General features: G+C 26.1%; 3 non-coding genes across 3 annotated transcripts; 1 reads left to right on the top strand and 2 right to left on the bottom strand.

Annotated features, from left to right (window-relative positions):
* Positions 1 to 4060: 4060 nt before the first annotated feature.
* On the bottom strand, positions 4061 to 4132 carry Trnae-cuc (transfer RNA glutamic acid (anticodon CUC)). The gene has a single exon. It is a non-coding gene; the product is annotated as a tRNA-Glu (tRNA).
* A 940-nt stretch (positions 4133 to 5072) lies between these two features.
* On the bottom strand, positions 5073 to 5144 carry Trnah-gug (transfer RNA histidin (anticodon GUG)). Its single transcript has one exon. It is a non-coding gene; the product is annotated as a tRNA-His (tRNA).
* Positions 5145 to 19295: 14151 nt separating this feature from the next.
* Trnal-uaa (transfer RNA leucine (anticodon UAA)) lies at positions 19296 to 19378 on the top strand. Its single transcript has one exon. It is a non-coding gene; the product is annotated as a tRNA-Leu (tRNA).
* The last annotated feature ends 278 nt before the right edge of the window (positions 19379 to 19656 follow it).

The following is a 19656-nucleotide window of genomic DNA, read 5'->3' as shown; positions in this document are numbered from 1 at the left end:
AATCTGTAAATAGTATCTTGTAGCTTAGTAAAACTTCATAAAATAAGATCGAATTGTGAAGAAAGTGTTTCATCCTCCCAACGCCCTTAAGAGCAAAGCTTATCTTCAGGTCTAGCAAAAGTTCAGTTGTTTTCAAACTTGATAGTAAAAATATATTAAAAAAAAAATATCTTCATTTCCTTAAAGTTATTGATAATATGAAACTCTTTGTTTTTAAAATTATTTTAATCTTCTTTTTAGCTATATTCAGGATTGCCACACACTCAGGGTACTCAGTGAAACTTAATGATATTTTAAGTTCTAAAAAATCTCAGGGAAACTCAGGGTATTTTGATTTTTTCTCAAAAACACATGGTGACTCAGGGCATTTCAAGGTCACTCAGGACAGTTTCTTTTGACTCAAAGAGTGGCAACCTTGCTTTTATTTAATTTTTTTTTTAATATTGAAATTATTTTTTAGTTTACTCTGTATTGTTAGAACAGTTTAAGAATTTCACAGTTATTGTTGGCAAAATATTTTACTGTTTATAAATCCTGTTTTCCTTTAGAACTTATAGAAACAGTGAAGAAGTGTAATCCTGTAGTTGAATGTAAACAGTTAGAAAGAGAACTGAAAACATTTTATTCACATGCATCAGGATGATTTAGTGAAAATACTGTTATATCTTGAAGAACATAACCTGACTAAAATATTTCCCGAAACTACAAAGTTTCTTAGAACTTTGATAACTATTCCCATGAATAGTGTAGACGCTGAAAGAACATTTTCATCTTTTAAAAAGATAAAAACATTTTTGAGAAACACCATGGGTCAGTCAAGATTAAATTCTTTGAGTGTAATTTCGATTGGTAGGGACTTACTTAAAAACTGTACTAGTTTCAAAGAAGAGGTGATGGAGAAATTTATCAGCCAAAAGGAGAGAAGAATGAATTTTAGTTACAAAGGTGAAAAGTAAAAGTCTAAGTATTTATGTTTGCAAAGTTAGACTTTAGATTTAATTTTTTAGGTAGACATTCAGTAGTAACTATTTTCTGTATTAAGCAAGTTTAGTTTTTCTTTAAACAGTTGTAATTTGTACATAAATTTTTCTTTGTTTGTAGACTTTTTGATTTACTTGCCAAGCTTCATTATGCTTTTCTTTTTTTGTTTAGTTAAAAATAAGTAAAAATATGATTTTAGTTTGGTATTTAATCCAATATTTTTCAAGTAAAATTGAAGCTAAAATGAAATATTATTATAGTTGCTTTGTTTTTTATATAATATAAGTTTCTTATATCTAAATTGTAAGCTACTTTTAGTTTTAACTTTAGAGCCTTTGTAAAACTTAATATTATTTAGTTTGCTTGTTTTACTTTTGAGTTTTTTACTTATTTAAACTTTTTTTTTATCATAAATGAATTTTAAATTTCTTTACTGAGTAATGTAAGTTGTTCTTTAAAAAAATTTCAATTTCTACACAACATTTTATTTGTTTGTAAACTTTTTAATTTACTTGCCAAGTAAAATTAGACTTTTTTATTAATAAATATTAGTAAAACAATTATTAATAGTTTGATATTAAATTAATCCAATATTTTTAAACTAAAGTTGAGGCTAAAAAAATATTATTGCAGTTGCTGTATTTTCTTATTATAATATTAATCTGTTTAATCTAAATTGTAAGTTAGAGACTTCGTAAAATTTTATATTTATGAGCTTGTTTATTTTACTTTTGTGTTTTTAACTTAGTAGTCAAGCTGTTTTTTTTTCAAACATAAAAATTTTAATTAGTTATAAGTTGATACTCGTTTATTTTTTTCATTATTCATCAGTAAATAAGCAATTATTTTCTACTGAGTTTTAATAAATTTAACTTAAAATAAACTTGCAGTTTGTACATAACATTTTTTTGTTTGTTTGTAGACTTTTTAATGTTCTTGCCAAGTCTAATAAGACACTTCTTTTTTTTTTTCTTAAGTTATATATTAGTAAAATAACCATTCTTAGTATGATGTTGAATCAAATATTTTTTAAATTAAGTTGAGGCAAAAGAAAAACTATTAAAGTTGCTTTGTTTTTCAATATAATAAAAATTTGTTTTGTTCAATTTTTTTCTACTGTTAGTTTAAATTTTAAAGCCTTCTTAAAAATTAATACTCATTAGTAAGCTAACATTTTTGAGTCTTGTAAATTACTTAAAATTTTTTTTTTTTCTTATATTTACTTTTTTTTTTAAGTTATTTTCTTACATAATTTTTTTTTGAAAAAAAAAATGTTTTATTTCTAAACAAAATTTCCCAGGTTACATTAGCAATTTAATGTAATTGTTGTAGAAAAAAGACTTTATTTAAGATAAAAAAAAGTTTTAAAGTAGGGGATTTTTTTACCTAAATTCTGCACCACCTAAAAAAAATACCACGCGACGCCACTGGTGTCACTACGTAAAAACTTTTACCAATGCATTTTTCCTTTAAAGTGTTAACTCAGCTTATATTTACATGCAAACCTTTTAACAACTAAAACGCTAATTTATCATTTAATCCTGTTTTTAATGAAACTTTCTATTTGGTTTACCTTGTTTGCACAATGATATTTTATTTATATGGTTATATCTTACATACTTATTAATTGAACACATCTCTGCAATTATTTAATAAATACCAGTACAGTACTCTTAAAATGTTTTATTTAATACTTTTATGTCGCTTAAACTAAATAAATATTATAACAAAACCTGGATTTTTTTTTGTAGTCTAAAAATTTTGTGTATCCCTAAATTAGTTTTGTGTACCCTAAAAGTTTCGCGCACCCCAAAATAAATTTAGTGTACACCTTGACGACCACTGTTTTAGACTATCATAAATGTTTTATTTAAGTACCAATTACTTTGAAATTTTAATATCAATATGTCAATTACTATAAAACATGAGCTTGTTCACTTGTGTTTATAGTAATGTCTTTCAAATAGATTTATGCAAATTGTATATTTTAATCGCGACCGGTTTCGGTGGCAAGAGATTGCGACCTTTTCAAGCAAAAAGAAAAAATATTAAAATGCATATAACAATGTTAGTTATTTATACTGTTATTTAAAAACTTATTCATGCGTGAAGACTATAAACATAACAAAATCTAAAATGTTGCATATTTGAAAATTCAAGTATGTCAGAGTATATTTAGGTAAAATTAGTACTAGTTTTTCTTTAAACGAATTGAATTAATATAAATATAATGAGTCAAAGAAAAAAACTTAGTTCAGAGTTTTTTTAATTTTTTTATTTATTTAATATTTATACCTTGAAATTTATCTAAATGAAATTAAGAATTGTCTAAAATTGTGATTTTAAGTCAATAGTCAACAAACTCTTAATAAAACTCAAAGTCTCTGAAGATTTCAAAATCTAATTTGTGTTAAGTTAACATAACAGTAAAAATTTAAACGGATTTAAGAACTATCTAAAAAAAGTCTAAAATTTTATCTTAGTTGAATTAAGAACTATCTAAAAAAACATTTTTTTTAATTTGAGCCAATTGTCAACAAAAATCAATAAAAAAATCAAGAAAAATAACCTATTTAGTACTATAATTATACTTTGGTTTAAGTTTTGTCTGCTTTCCAGTTTATTATTAAAAATTTGTTTCTGTGTCTGCATGAGTTCATTAATTCCGTTCTTTTGTTGATGCAATTTGTACCATATTTTAGTATTAATAAAGCTTCTTTTTAGCACAATCTGCATGTCATAATTCCTAGTTTAGATTTTTTTAATTTTCTTAAACTTTGTGCTTAAAATAGTAAAACATAAGTCACTATTTTAAATTGTCTAATTTGTTTAAGTATTACTGTCTACTTTTTTAAAATTTTATACTGCTCAAAACAGTTTAAGTATATATTTTTTGCGTTCACATAAGTCCAATTAGTCACGTAGTAATTAATGAACCGCTATATTAAAGTTCTTAATGAAATATGTTAACGAAAGCATCCGCAACTTTTATAATGAAGTTCACAAGTTTTCGTTATAAGGTAGAAAATATTAAAGAAATTAATTTTAAACTTAGGCTATTTCAACATATTAAAAGATGTTCCCAGACCGGGAATCGAACCCGGGCCGCGTGGGTGAGAGCCACGAATCCTAACCACTAGACCACCTGGGAGGACGTCTACAAACAACTTTTCACGTTTATAATCCTATGTTTTTTTGCATGCAGAGTGTTTTAAGTGAATTGTTTTATACGATACTTTGAACTGAAAAAAGTAAGCTTTAATTAAAACATTTTAGCAAAGATTATTTTTATTTAAATGGCTTCTAAAGAACTTTTGTTTAATATAATTAAACTTTTCTCAAATACATCAAGATAAAGTTTTTGAAGTTCTAACCACTTTCACTGTCTAATACATATTTAATGTGTAAAAGTTTTTATTTCATTATTACTCTATTATGCTCAATAATTGAAATACTGTATTTGTGTTTTGAATTGTCTTAAACTATGTGTATTACTTAATTTTTCTGAAACATTTAAACTTGCTTTTCAAATAATGTTTGTTTGCATAGTAACGTTTTATTTATTTAGCTAGAGTAAAACATATATTACTAATCTACTTTTAAAAATCACTCTCTTCAACTAGAAAACTATTTAAACTAAAACATGATCTACCTTTATACAATTCGAAAAAATATAACATATTACTGTTGATTACATTTAAACTATAGTGCATATATTAGTAATCAAAACTACTAAATCATGTATGTGGTAAACCTTTATGCTCTTTGTTATTATTTTAAGCTAACTTATGTATGTTATTTATGAACAAGCGTTTTAAAGATACAAAAATATTTTCTATAACAAAATATGTTAAAGCAAATATAATATAAGGACATAAAGTGAAGCAGAGTTTTAATCTAAAACTATTTTTTAAGACAAGAGCTTTTTATTACTTATAAAACTATAATAAATTGAAATCTTTTGAATAAGTCTCATAACTATGTAAATAAATATTATTATTATAATTTTTTCTTATGTTGACCAAATTTATTATATATATATATTCGTATAAACTAATAATAATAAAATTTTATATTGCAGTAACAAAAAATGCTGTAACCAGGATTCGAACCTGGGTTGTCACGGCCACAACGTGAAGTGCTAACCACTATACGATTACAGCGAGAAGGTAGCAGAGGATGGTTTCGAACCATCGACCTTTGGGTTATGGGCCCAGCACGCTTCCGCTGCGCCACTCTGCTGTTTGTAAATGCTGCATATAGCGTATGTATACTTGAAGATTTGCTCTAAGCTTAATGCTTACTTATATACTTTTGTTGATGCAATTAAACTTACTTAAAATTTACTCATTTGCCTTGCTATTTAAACTTTAATTTAAACTTATGTTGTAAAACTGTTTGAGCTTAAATTTTTTGTTTGTTATAAAGCTTTTTAAGCTTTATATTTATTATTTTTATGGTAAAATTCAAAATAACTTAAATTGCAACATGTTATGACCAAAAGCTATTTTAGTTTTATATATTTATCAGTTTCCTAAACTGAAGTTAATTTTTAACTATCTAATATCATACATCTATATATTATTTTATTTTTATTCTTGTTTTTTACTTTTTAAAACAGCCGAAATATATTTCAGCTTACGTTATACAAAAAAAAATTAATCTTAAATAAAACTTTAACTTTTTTTAATGAAACTGAGAGGTTTTTATAATTTTAAACAGCAGTAAACATCATAAAAATTAATGTTGTTACTAAATGATAAATAAGCTTTTAACTTTGCTAATCAACTGAACTAATTCAAGTGTTGTAAACTTTTTGTTAGTTTTAATTCATACAAATAAATGTTTTCATGTATATGTTATAATAAGTACTGATTGCAAAGTACTATTAAGGGTTAAAAAACTTATAATTATGTGCTTAAAAAAAGGATAATAACAACTTTGATATTATAATTGAGTTTAAACTTTTAGCTTTATCTTACTGTATTAGCCTAATACACATTTAAACTTGTAATTTCAGTAAACCCTAATAGTTAATTAGCGTCTTTTTGGATCACATTTTTCGAGATCACATTTTTGTTGAAAACAATTTATTAGACAACATTTTTTAAGTGTTCCGTGATTGGCTTACTAAAAGGTTACTAAAGGTTAAAGTTAAATTTATTTTATACTTACAAACAAATATATGATATGTAAGCAAGTTAAAATAAATATTACGATTTTCACGTTAATAGAAAAGTAAACAGAACAAAATTTAGATAATCAGCAAAAGATATTTTATTAAATTAAAAAAGAGAAAAATAAATAAATAAATTAATTAAAATACACCTTCAGAAAAGAAAAAAAAATCAATAGAAAATATTGAAACATAAGTTTTATGAAAACCTGAAAAATATTTTAGTAAAATAGTAACAAGTTTAAGAATAGTTATTAAAACCAAAATACTAAATAATAAAAAATTATGTTAATGATATAAAAGATTAAAACCATTCTTTTATAAGTTTAGGTAATAAACCAATTTATATCAATCTAAAAATTTATTAACAAATAAAAAGAAAATATAATCATATTAAAATTTTATGCCATTTAATTATAAAACTATATATATCTACATAAAAAAAATTATTCGTGTAATGTATAGAAGTTATGTTTAAAACGTAACGTGTATCATTTACTAATCGACCGTTTGAAACTTATCATCAAAAACATTCATTTGGTTGTAATAAACAGTCTAGTACCAGTACAAATCTGACTGACTCATTTCTCAATATAAATAACTGAAACTTTGCAAATATGTAATTTAGGGGTATCTCTTGGTACCGCTATATTTTTATGCATCTAGCTTAAATATTTTTAAAGCTGTGACCGCCTGAAGTTTACCTTAAATAAACACAGTCGGTTGACTTTTAAAAAGACAACTTAGTACTGCTGGACCTCTAACTCCTTTATTTGTCAATAAAAACATATTAAACTTTGCCAATATGTTCTCTTATGTTTTCACTTGGTTGAAATTAATTATCTCATTTCTAACATGTTCGGTTTTGAAAATATGATTTGACCAAATAAATCAGCAAAATTGTTGTAAATTCCGTATAAAAACACGTTCATTTTATTAAAAACAAAACAACGTAGTACCAGTACAAATCTGACTGACTCATTTCTCAATATAAATAACTGAAACTTTGCAAATATGTAATTTAGGGGTATCTCTTGGTACCGCTATATTTTTATGCATCTAGCTTAAATATTTTTGAAGCTGTGACCGCCTGAAGTTTACCTTAAATAAACACAGTCGGTTGACTTTTAAAAAGACAACTTAGTACTGCTGGACCTCTAACTCCTTTATTTGTCAATAAAAACATATTAAACTTTGCCAATATGTTCTCTTATGTTTTCACTTGGTTGAAATTAATTATCTCATTTCTAACATGTTCGGTTTTAAAAATATTATCATATAATATATTACCATACGAAAAATCATGTTAATACAAGTTGATAACAACTTTTTTTTTAAATTTAGTTAATAGTATATAATTTATCTTTATAATAAGAAAAATATTTTTAGGACCATTATAAAAAGTTGCTATTTGTCAAAGAATATTACTAAAAAATGTTTATTTTTAAGTATTTATTATGATTTTTATTTAAAAAACGAACAAAACATAAAGTTTAAAAGCTTTTTAACAACACGCTTAGTTGATTTATAACTCCTGAAATTTTCGAGTTATATTACAATTTCCTTTAGAACAATAAAAGAACAGTATTTCAAAGAAAAATACAAAATATTGCAATTTTTCAAATAGCTTAATTAAAAATGGATTATTACAACTTGTTTACTTATTAAATCAGTAAAAAAAAGTTTAAAGACCATCCAAAAACTTGCTTAGTTGATCTATAACTTCTTGACATTTTCGAGCTACATTAAAATTGAATTTAGAACAACAAAAGAACAGTATTTCAAAAAAATATATATTAAATATTGCAATTTTTCAAAGAATATAACTAAAAATGGCTTATTTAAAAGAAGTTATTATGATTTTTCACTTAATAAATGAGTAAAAAAGGTTTAAAAACCATTTTAAAACACGTTTAATTGACTTTTAACTCTTTGATTTTTTTCTGAGCTTTGTTACAACTACCTTTAAAACATATCAAAAGAACAGTATTTTAAGAACAATTTAAAAAGTTGCATTATGTCAAAGTAAATTATCAAACAATGCTTATTTTAGAGTAATTTTTATGTTTTTTTTTTACTTAAAAAATGAGTAAAAAAGCTGTACAAACTGTTGAAAAACACGATTAATTGAATCAAACTCTTTTGAACTTTTTGAGCTACTTAAAAATAACCTTTAGAACGATAAAAGGACAAAAATTTAAGAACAATATAAAAAATTGCAATACTTTAATGAAAGTTATATAAATGATTGATTATGTAACATATGCTTAATTAATGATTTAATTTCCCTACACACATAGAACAAAAGAATGATTCAGTTTTCTTAAGCCTTCTGGATATTTTTAGACACCTATCATGGAACCATCTTCCACATTTTTCTTCTTCGCATCCCGTCTGTAAAAGCAGAAAAGTTAAAGAATATAAAATAAGAAATAATTTATTATTTTTACATAGTGCTTAAGCTAAACATACCCATACATCGTTTTTTCTCCTACAATGTCCAGTTTCTTCGACCAGTTTTTTTCCGCATATGTAACAACATTCACTAGGAGGCCCTTAATTGTTATATTTGCTTGTTATATTGTATAAATTTTTATATAATCTTTAAGATCTTTACGAACAAACCTCCTACTTCTAGAAGCTTGTTTGCTATATCCTTGCGAATAACATCAGATGGCTTAACCTTAATATGTCTCACCGCTTCATTTGCCAATAAATGTGTTGCTAACTATTAATATGCATATTTCTTTAATAAATAAGTATAATAAATAACTATTAATTATTTGTATGCGTAACTAACCTGTAGCATAACAACTTTTGAATTTATGGTCTCTATCGTTTCAAGGGAATCATGCGTAGTCTGAATGTAGTTTAACGTTTCTTTCATTAATTGACAAAGGTAATTCTCAAGACGTTGGTTTTCATTTTCAGATAGTTGAATTTCAATTTTTGTCCATGTTTTTTCGTCCATGTTTATAAACTAAAACAAATAAGTTAGCTTTATAGTGTATGTCAAACAAGCTACAAATAAATTACTGATTTATTTTTTAACAATCAAAAATTTACCAAAAAATACTATTTATTTGCTTACCAAAAACTTTGTAACTTTTCCTTTAAAAACAAAAAAAACTTTTTTTAAATGTTTTAAACTGGTTAACTCCTCGTCTGTAATAACTGTTTCAAAATCAAGATCGTCTAGACTTTTTTCGTCAATAAAGATTGTTGCTGTCTCTAAAACAATATTTTATCTTTTATTTGAACTGATTTGTTTACATAAATCATCAAAAACTAACCATTGGGATGAAACAGCTTCATGTAAAACAGCCAAGTATCATTCGTCATTTCATTGTTAGGTTTTAATGAACAAAAGTCTTTATGCGATAAAACCAACTTTTCGTTTTTCTCAGCTGTGCACGCTAATACTTTAATGCAAGGTTTCAAATTCCACAGATAGTTTCTCTGTTATAGAGATTAAAGATAAAAATTTCTTTACTTTCTATAAATATTAAAAAAAACTTTAGTAACTAACGTCTTTGATTAGTTGATACAATTTAGCAGCATCAGTCGTATTTCCCTCCAAGGAGATGGAAGTAAGTACCTTTTGAATAGTTTAAGTCATTAAATCTAGATTTTAAAACTTTGACTATTAAATATTTACAATAACCTTTTGATCTTGTTTATAGAACGACTTGATATTTTTAGCATTTCGTTTTGTTTTTGTTTTGCATAAAGAAATTCCATCAATTGCTACTGCTGAATCTGTTTTACTCAGTTGTCTTTCGTTTTTTGTAGCGTTTCTCCAGTCAATATGATGATTATCAATATACAAATTTTCATTGAACCTTTCATATGAAAAAATTAAATTAGTTTGTTCTAACTATTTGAAAAATACATTTAACAAGTTTTTACCTGAATTGATCACGGGCAAGCCGAAGAAAATTTCCAATTTCCCAAACTCCTGATCTTTTTCTGAAGTCATTTAATGCTTCTTCCTCTCTTTCAGGATGGGCTAGCTGGTGTTTTTTCAAGTTAGAAAAAAGCGCTTCAGCTGCCTGATTGTTTTGTAAAAACTCTTTTTCACCAATTATTTTTAACATGATTCCTGTCCATAACGGTATTATAGGAGCCCATTGTTTTAAAAAATATTCAATGAAAAGTTTACAATATAAATCATTCAGAGGCAATGTTTGTTGTTTTGAATCGTTATTCTTGATGGATTTTTCAACATCCTTTCGAATAATCTACAGAAGTATTAAATTAGTAAATTAAACGTCCAATCTAAACACTTAAGTTTCAGTAAAAAAAAGAAAGTGCATTGACAACTTTTAAAAGCTTAATCAAACTTTTTTCAAATAAAAACCATCAAATCTTTTCTAAATTGAGATGTGTAAATAATCTCCTCTTCCAAATCATCAATCTCTTCTAAATATTTTGTGATTTGATTTTGATCGAATGTTTTTTCTACAAGTTCGTTCACTGCTTCGCTAAACATTATTTAGAATATTTTAGATATACTACTACTAGATCATATTATATAAATTTACTTACTCGTTATCTAGTAGACTGTTTAGGAGTTTTAAGTTTCCTCTAACTTCCTCTGTTACATCTATAAAAGGATAAATCATTAATTCAAAACCTTTGACTTTAACTAAATAATATTATTTGTTTATTACTTACATTTATTTAAGGTAATCGTACAAATAAGCTTGAAGATATATTGCACTTTTTCATAAGTTTCTGATGTTACCATCCTACAGCAAGATGTCATCAAAAGCTTTTTTAAATCTCCTTTGTATTTTTTTCCGATTTTTCTGTCGCACCATCGTTTGAAACTATGCATCATATGAGATCCGCACAGATGGATTGTGCAATCTATGCAGCTGTCGAACAGGTCTTTTTGCAATTTTTCTGTTAATAGGTTTAACTATTTTTACTACAAATCATAGAAACCACTGTTATTAAAGCTTTAATTCTTAAAAAAAAATTAACTAACGCTCGCTGGTAACTACTGAATGTACGAAGAATAAATAATTTTTTAGACTTGTGCCATTGAATTCTTCTGCCGCGGAGTGAATTATTGGCAGACTACAATCACACTCAACTCTTTTAAAAGACTTACCTAAGTTTTAAACACTTGATAATAAATTAATCTTTATTTTATTCCAAATAGTGTAATGCGATAAAACCTACCTCCTGATATTTTTTTGAAGTCTCTTTTTAAAAGAGACATCCAGCACTTGTAGTTATGTTTGTCTGTGTGTACAGAAATCATATCACTTACTACAAGACATGGTGTGTTTTTCGATTTAACCGTCTTTTCTTTGGATTTTTCGGAACCTGTAAAATATATATTTATTTATTTTCATAAAAAATATAAAAGTATATAACAGCTTACCTCTTAAGCATGCGGCTGAGTAACATATATTGCTATCATCCAGTTTATCAAAAAAACCGCTGGTTGAGTCAATATGAAGCGTCTCATACATACTTTTTTTTAACTTTTCCTTGGCTACTCTCATTTGGCCTTCTTCATGTGTTATTATCCTTAGTGGTTTTGAACAAAATTCTTGTATTACTCCTTTAATTATCTGTAAAATTTTAAATGTAACAATGCTGCGTAACATTTTAAAATGATTAACATACCTTGTTGTTACGGTAGCGTTCGTTTGATTCTAGCGAGGTTATTGCCTTTTTTATTCTCTCATCAAAGCTTCCTTCGTGTTTTTTACGTTGTTCACTAGCTTGATATTTTATATTACGTACACTCTTGGGTCTAACAAGGCGGTTTAAGTTTCCTGTCGCAGTTTAAAGTTAGTTGTGTAACAATTTGTAATTAAAACAATATTTGTTTCTTAAGATGAAATTATTCAACAAAAAAGTTAAAATTTGATATGTTTAAAATACTAAGGATCTATTACAAGAAAATAATATAGTTGAGTTATCAAAAATACAAAAGTAACTGTATGTTTACCGTGAAGAAAATCATCTCTTTCAAAACTTTGAGACATTTTCTTTGCAACAAAATTGATGTTACAATTCTTATCCAGCTCGTTTACAATTCGCTCTGCATAAGTATTACTATGGTTGAAAAATTACAAATTTAATTGAATTATAAAATAGACTAAAGTAAATACATTGTACAATAACAACTTCTAAAACCAATGTACATCTACAGACCGGTTAAAGACAGTTCTTTAAAAAATGTATAATATAAACATTTTAGCCTAAAAGTGTAACAATTTTACCGCTGTCACTGCGACCAATTCTTGTTCTCCTATTTGCATCGGCATTTTGATGATTTCGCTGTCCCGTTCTTGATAACTCAATTTTATCTTTGTTGATGTAACCCTTCCATATAACGGGACATCCCTTGACCGAGCATTTTAAGGTAAGCGCGAATGATTTGGTTTTAAGCTTATAGTACGTACCTTTAAATGCGTAACAATGACAGTGCTTTATTTCAGGGTGCAACTTTTTGCGTAACATCTGTAATACAAAAAACATGATTTTTTTAAGGTTTATGTACATTGTATGATTATAATTAATTATAATTTAGAAGTGTTTTTCAAAATTAATAAATTTATTATGTTGAAACATTGTAGTGTTTGAAGCTTAAATACATAATACCAATAAAAAGTAACTACTTACATCAGTCCAACCTAACTTAGTCATTTTGTATCTTTGATCATTTGGTTTTAGATATTCCTTGGTTTCATCATACATCTTTTCCCATTCATCTTTAGAAACTGTTAATGATATGCGTGTATTTTCTTCTTCTTCTAATTCTTCATTCCTCTCTTCATTTGAATAATGCGCTGGTTGTGGAGATTTTCTAAAAAAATCATTTGCTTCATCATTTTGAAATGGCGATTGAGAACTATCACTCAACACTGGTAGTAGTATCTCTTCATCATCATTTCTTAGTTCTTCATCTGAATTCTCTAAATATGCTCTGCATGCATTTTCTTCTTCTTCTTCTATTTCTTCCTCATCTTCATTTCTTTCTTCATCAAAATAATGCGCTGGTGGTGGAGTTTTTCTAAAAAAATCATTTGCTTCATCATTTTGAAATGGCGATTGAGAACTATCACTCAACACTGGTAGTAGTATCTCTTCATCATCATTTCTTAGTTCTTCATCTGAATTCTCTAAATATTCTCTGCATGCATTTTCTTCATCAGAAATAGGAGGAGTTTCATCACCTAATTCTTGGTTTATGTTGTGCTCATTTTCTCCTGAAGTTTCAGGTTTTTTCTCTTCGCCCTTTTCCTCTTGAGGAACTTCTTCAACTATTTCTTGGTTTATGTTGTACTCATTTTCTCCTGAAGTTTCAGGTCTTTCCTCTTCGCCCTTTTCCTCTTGAGGAATTTCATCACCTAATTCTTGGTTTATGTTGTACTCATTTTCTCCTGAAGTTTCAGGTCTTTCCTCTTCGCCCTTTTCCTCTTGAGGAACTTCTTCAACTATTTCTTGGTTTATGTTGTACTCATTTTCTCCTGAAGTTTCAGGTCTTTCCTCTTCGCCCTTTTCCTCTTGAGGAGCTTCTTCAACTATTTCTTGGTTTATGTTGTGCTCATTTTCTCCTGAAGTTTCAGGTCTTTCCTCTTCGCCCTTTTCCTCTTGAGGAATTTCATCACCTAATTCTTGGTTTATGTTGTGCTCATTTTCTTCTGAAGTTTCAGGTTTGTCCTCTTCGCCCTTTTCCACTTGAGGAGTTTCATCAACTATTTCTTGGTTTATGTTGTGCTCATTTTCTCCTGAAGTTCTAAGTTTGTCCTTGTGACCCTTTTCTTGAGTTTGAATAAACTCTATTGCTGCTCTTTTACTAAGTAACATAGATTTGTACTTGTAAACCTTTGAAACAATTATTTGTTTCATTCTTGAAGTTAAAGTAAAAGTGCGCTTTGTCTTAAGATACTTAAGGCAAATTTTTTTCATAAGATAACTTCTGTTCTTTTTTTCTTCAAAAAATCTGAAAAATTTTTCAGGATCATTTTCAACCTTTCTAAACTCAGTTGGAGAACTGAAAAATTGTTCCATTTTCTCGGTGAATTCTTTTAAAGTAACACGCATTTTGACATTAAACACAATCTATAAATTATTAATTATGTTAATAGCATAAGAAATATGAAACTGCGACCTTACTTTAATGGCTAAATATCATAGACAAAATAACTAATGAAATAAAACTAATTAAAATCATTATCTGAAAGAAAACTAACTTATGTTTAGTAGAGACTATCTAAGAAAAAAATACAATTTTAAAATGGTGTTTACAATAAAGAAGTTTGCTTAATATTTAACACCTAAAAAAACTAAAGTTAACCCAAATTCAATACTATCTGTGACTTGACTAAAAAATAAAAGTGAAAAAACAAATCAAATTTTCATTCAATAATATGTTTAAAACCTTAACATTATTTTTAGTTCAGGCAGTTTTTAAACTATTAAATTAAAAAAAATTACACAAGTATTTTTTTAAAACTATTTAAGTCTAAAAAATTAAAATTTTCTCAAATTAAGAAAATTCTGTGACCTTACTTCACATTTAAAAATTAAAACTGAAAATTTAATAGTTGTGCATAAAACCTTTATATCATTTTTAGTTCTAAACTGTTGTGTTATTTTTGAAAAGTTTATGCATTCTACTATGCTTGATATAAAATTATAAAAGAATGTAAAACTAATTTCAATTAATTATATCTTTTTATCTTACTATAAACAAAAAGAAAACAAACTTTTATTACTCTGTAAAAGGATATCAAATATTATTTGAATTATTTATAAATTCTGTGTAAATCTTCGAGCCTAAATCCATGTTTATCCGAGCGTTTAAGAGAAAGCTCGAAAGGTCATGTGTTATACTGATGCAAGTTAACATAATGAGAAAATAAAATGCAGACAAGATATTACTGATGTAATGTTGCAAAAGTTTAAAACGCTGCTTTACAAACCAGCCATAGAAAGTATTGGGAGAATCTAGCCACAGCCTGCTGCAGTAAACATTTTATTCATGTTAAATAGACACTTTTAATATTAAATTGTGAAATTTAAAGTAAAGTTTTAACAATGTTACTTTTTATGTTCACTTTTAAATAAGTCCTAAGTATTTGAATGTTAATTTATTTTATACATACTTAAGTATATTGCTGTTAGAATGATTACTAAGTAAAGTTTATAAAAATGAACGTGTTTTTATACGGAATTTACAACAATTTTGCTGATTTATTTGGTCAAATCATATTTTCAAAACCGAACATGTTAGAAATGAGATAATTAATTTCAACCAAGTGAAAACATAAGAGAACATATTGGCAAAGTTTAATATGTTTTTATTGACAAATAAAGGAGTTAGAGGTCCAGCAGTACTAAGTTGTCTTTTTAAAAGTCAACCGACTGTGTTTATTTAAGGTAAATTTCAGGCGGTCACAGCTTCAAAAATATTTAAGCTAGATGCATAAAAATATAGCGGTACCAAGAGATACCCCTAAATTACATATTTGCAAAGTTTCAGTTATTTATATTGAGAAATGAGTCAGTCAGATTTGTACTGGTACTACGTTGTTTTGTTTTTAATAAAATGAACGTGTTTTTATACGGAATTTACAACAATTTTGCTGATTTATTTGGTCAAATCATATTTTCAAAACCGAACATGTTAGAAATGAGATAATTAATTTCAACCAAGTGAAAACATAAGAGAACATATTGGCAAAGTTTAATATGTTTTTATTGACAAATAAAGGAGTTAGAGGTCCAGCAGTACTAAGTTGTCTTTTTAAAAGTCAACCGACTGTGTTTATTTAAGGTAAATTTCAGGTGGTCACTGCTTCAAAAATATTTAAGCTAGATGCATAAAAATATAGCGGTACCAAGAGATACCCCTAAATTACATATTTGCAAAGTTTCAGTTATTTATATTGAGAAATGAGTCAGTCAGATTTGTACTGGTACTACGTTGTTTTGTTTTTAATAAAATGAACGTGTTTTTATACGGAATTTACAACAATTTTGCTGATTTATTTGGTCAAATCATATTTTCAAAACCGAACATGTTAGAAATGAGATAATTAATTTCAACCAAGTGAAAACATAAGAGAACATATTGGCAAAGTTTAATATGTTTTTATTGACAAATAAAGGAGTTAGAGGTCCAGCAGTACTAAGTTGTCTTTTTAAAAGTCAACCGACTGTGTTTATTTAAGGTAAATTTCAGGTGGTCACTGCTTCAAAAATATTTAAGCTAGATGCATAAAAATATAGCGGTACCAAGAGATACCCCTAAATTACATATTTGCAAAGTTTCAGTTATTTATATTGAGAAATGAGTCAGTCAGATTTGTACTGGTACTAGACTGTTTATTACAACCAAATGAATGTTTTTGATGATAAGTTTCAAACGGTCGATTAGTAAATGATACACGTTACGTTTTAAACATAACTTCTATACATTACACGAATAATTTTTTTTTATGTAGATATATATAGTTTTATAATTAAATAGCATAAAATTTTAATATGATTATATTTTCTTTTTATTTGTTAATAAATTTTTAGATTGATATAAATTGGTTTATTACCTAAACTTATAAAAGAATGGTTTTAAACTTTTATATCATTAACATAATTTTTTATTATTTAGTATTTTGGTTTTAATAACTATTCTTAAACTTGTTACTATTTTACTAAAATATTTTTCAGGTTTTCATAAAACTTATGTTTCAATATTTTCTATTGATTTTTTTTTCTTTTCTGAAGGTGTATTTTGATTTATTTATTTATTTATTTTTCTCTTTTTTAATTTAATAAAATATCTTTTGCTGATTATCTAAATTTTGTTCTGTTTACTTTTCTATTAACGTGAAAATCGTAATATTTATTTTAACTTGCTTACATATCATATATTTGTTTGTAAGTATAAAATAAATTTAACTTTAACCTTTAGTAACCTTTTAGTAAGCCAATCACGGAACACTTAAAAAATGTTGTCTAATAAATTGTTTTCAACAAAAATGTGATCTCGAAAAATGTGATCCAAAAAGACGTTAATTCAAGTTTATAGCCATAAGCGTTAAACCACGTGAGAGTTTACCGCTTAAACTAGCAGATAAACTGTGTATAATTCTGCTAGCGAGCGAAAACGCGTTGAAAATTTGCAACGCATTATTATAGATCATTTTGTCGAGCTAACGGCAAAAAATTAACGCTTGAACGCTAATATGCTAGCATTTGACTGCAGTACAGAACTAGCTGCATTTTAATTTGAGATTATATACAGTAATTTCTCCATTTCAATACAAGCATCGATGGTGTAACGGTTAGCTTTGGTGCCTTCCAAGCACTAGTTACGGTTTCGACTTCCGGTGGACATGTATTTAACATAATATAATCTTAATTAGATAAAACAGTAAGTAAGGATCAACGAAAAAAAAAGTGTTTTAAGTAGTGTTCGATAGTATAGTTGTTAAACTTATTAAAAAATAAGTTATAAATCAATAAACCTAAAACATACACAAAAGAGTGATTGTTTTTATTTAAGTATTATAAACTGAATTAAAATTACTATATTTAAATAGTGTATTAACAGTTTCGAAAATCAAAAACTTCAAGATAATCTAAAGAAATCTATTTGAATTCTAATTGAGATAAAAAAAAATATTTTTGAGTAAGATCTACAGTTTGAAAATCCGCTTTGCGGTGAAATATTGTAATTGTTTTTCTTTAAAATAATAAATTATTAATTATAAAGATTTTAAATCTATACTTTTTTTTTAAATTTAACTATATACTATCAATTTTTTGTCGATTGTTGCATAGTTTGTAACTTCAATACGTTTTTTGCAGCAAAACAGTTTGAAAATCTATTTTACAATAAAACTGAGTAGCTTTAATATTTTTAATAAATTCTAAAACTTTAAAATTTAAATATTTTTTGAATCGTTTCTTGTCATAAATCAATTTTAACCAAGTATTCAATAATTAATAAAATTTACTCACTGGATGTTATGTTTCTATCAATTCACTTTAGTTGTTTTTGTTTATAATTGAGTTCTAAAGTTAAGCTAACAAATATTTAAGTAAATAAAATGAAAAAAGTATAGTTTTTTTTATACAGTTTGTCGACGTTTATATATAATTTAATACTAATTATAACTTACACAATCGTACGTTTTTGTATTTAGGTTGCAATTTTTTTTTACTCCTGCTGAAAATAACAAAATAATTTAATCTACTTACTAGAAAATAAATTATTGGACAGCAAAAGATGTTATCAAACTATTAGTAATAATTTGTACTAAAAATTTACTTTAATAAAATCAAAAAGGTGTCTAGTTTGGGCTATCTTAAATATATCTTAAAGTTCTAACTAATTCTTTAAAATGTGCTACTTATAAGTATATAAGTAAATTAAAGATTGATAAGTTATTTACTTAAACTTGAGAACACTTCTCTAAACATGATTATAAGTAAGATAAATATTTTAAGTTTTTTAAGTTTAAGTTGGTTACATAAGACACTTAAAATGTAAAAAGGTTACTTTTTAAGTTAAAGAGTATTGCTAAGTTTCCAATTTTAGCGTATAGTAATCAAACGTTAATTTTAACTTTGGACGTCATGCGTTTAAAATCACTTTTAAACGTAAACTCTATTTTGAATGTAAAGTATACTTTGAACAGAAAACTAGTTTTGTGTTATTTTATCACCAATCATATATAAACTAAAACTTACTTGCAACTTTATTTTGTTATACAAATTGCTATGATCACATATAAATTAAAATTTATTTTTAACATTGTACATACGTTCAAATGGTTTTATTTAATTGTAAGAAAAACTTTTTATTGGCTCTCCAAATATTTTTTTTAAGTTGATGTGACTTTTGTTTTATTTTTAATTGCAAAGAAAATGATTTAGTTTTTCGAATATTGAAAAACTAAGCATTCATGTTTTAATTAAAGTTTTGAAAAAGTAAACAAATTAGTCAGTGATTAATATTTACTTATTAAAAATTCATTATAATGCTAGTACAGTTTACCAAAAAAATTGCTAGTTTCATCAATTTAAATCTACTTGTTATAATTCAAAAAAGCTACGTATAATGTAGTATATAATTCAAATACTCAGTTTATCGTCGGCTACTGGGTTGGCCGAGTGGTTAAGGCGTTGGACTTAAGTTCCAATGGACGATTGTCCGCGTGGGTTCGAACCCCACACCCAGTATTTTTTACGTGTAGTATTATTATTTTTCTTTTTATAACTGTAAGTTTTGAACTAAAAAAAGATTTTGCTTGAAAGCCTTAAAAATATTATTTATTTAACTTAAGTGTTTACAATTTACTTTATAAGTTCATAGTTTTAGAAGCTTGTAGTTTTTATGTTTAGTTGAGAAAGTTTTTAAGTTTTTATCCTATTTTACGCATCATAACGTGTTTTATGCTATTAACTTACTATAAAGACGTTTCTAAAAGTAAACTAAACAAGTTTAAGCTCGTTTTCTT

This window comes from Thalia democratica, chromosome 2 (assembly GCF_965202585.1).
Source record: "Thalia democratica chromosome 2, ktThaDemo2.hap1.1, whole genome shotgun sequence".
Taxonomy (NCBI): Eukaryota; Metazoa; Chordata; class Thaliacea; order Salpida; family Salpidae; genus Thalia; species Thalia democratica.
Note: the sequence above shows the minus strand (reverse complement) of the source record. Positions and strands in the feature narration are given on the sequence as shown.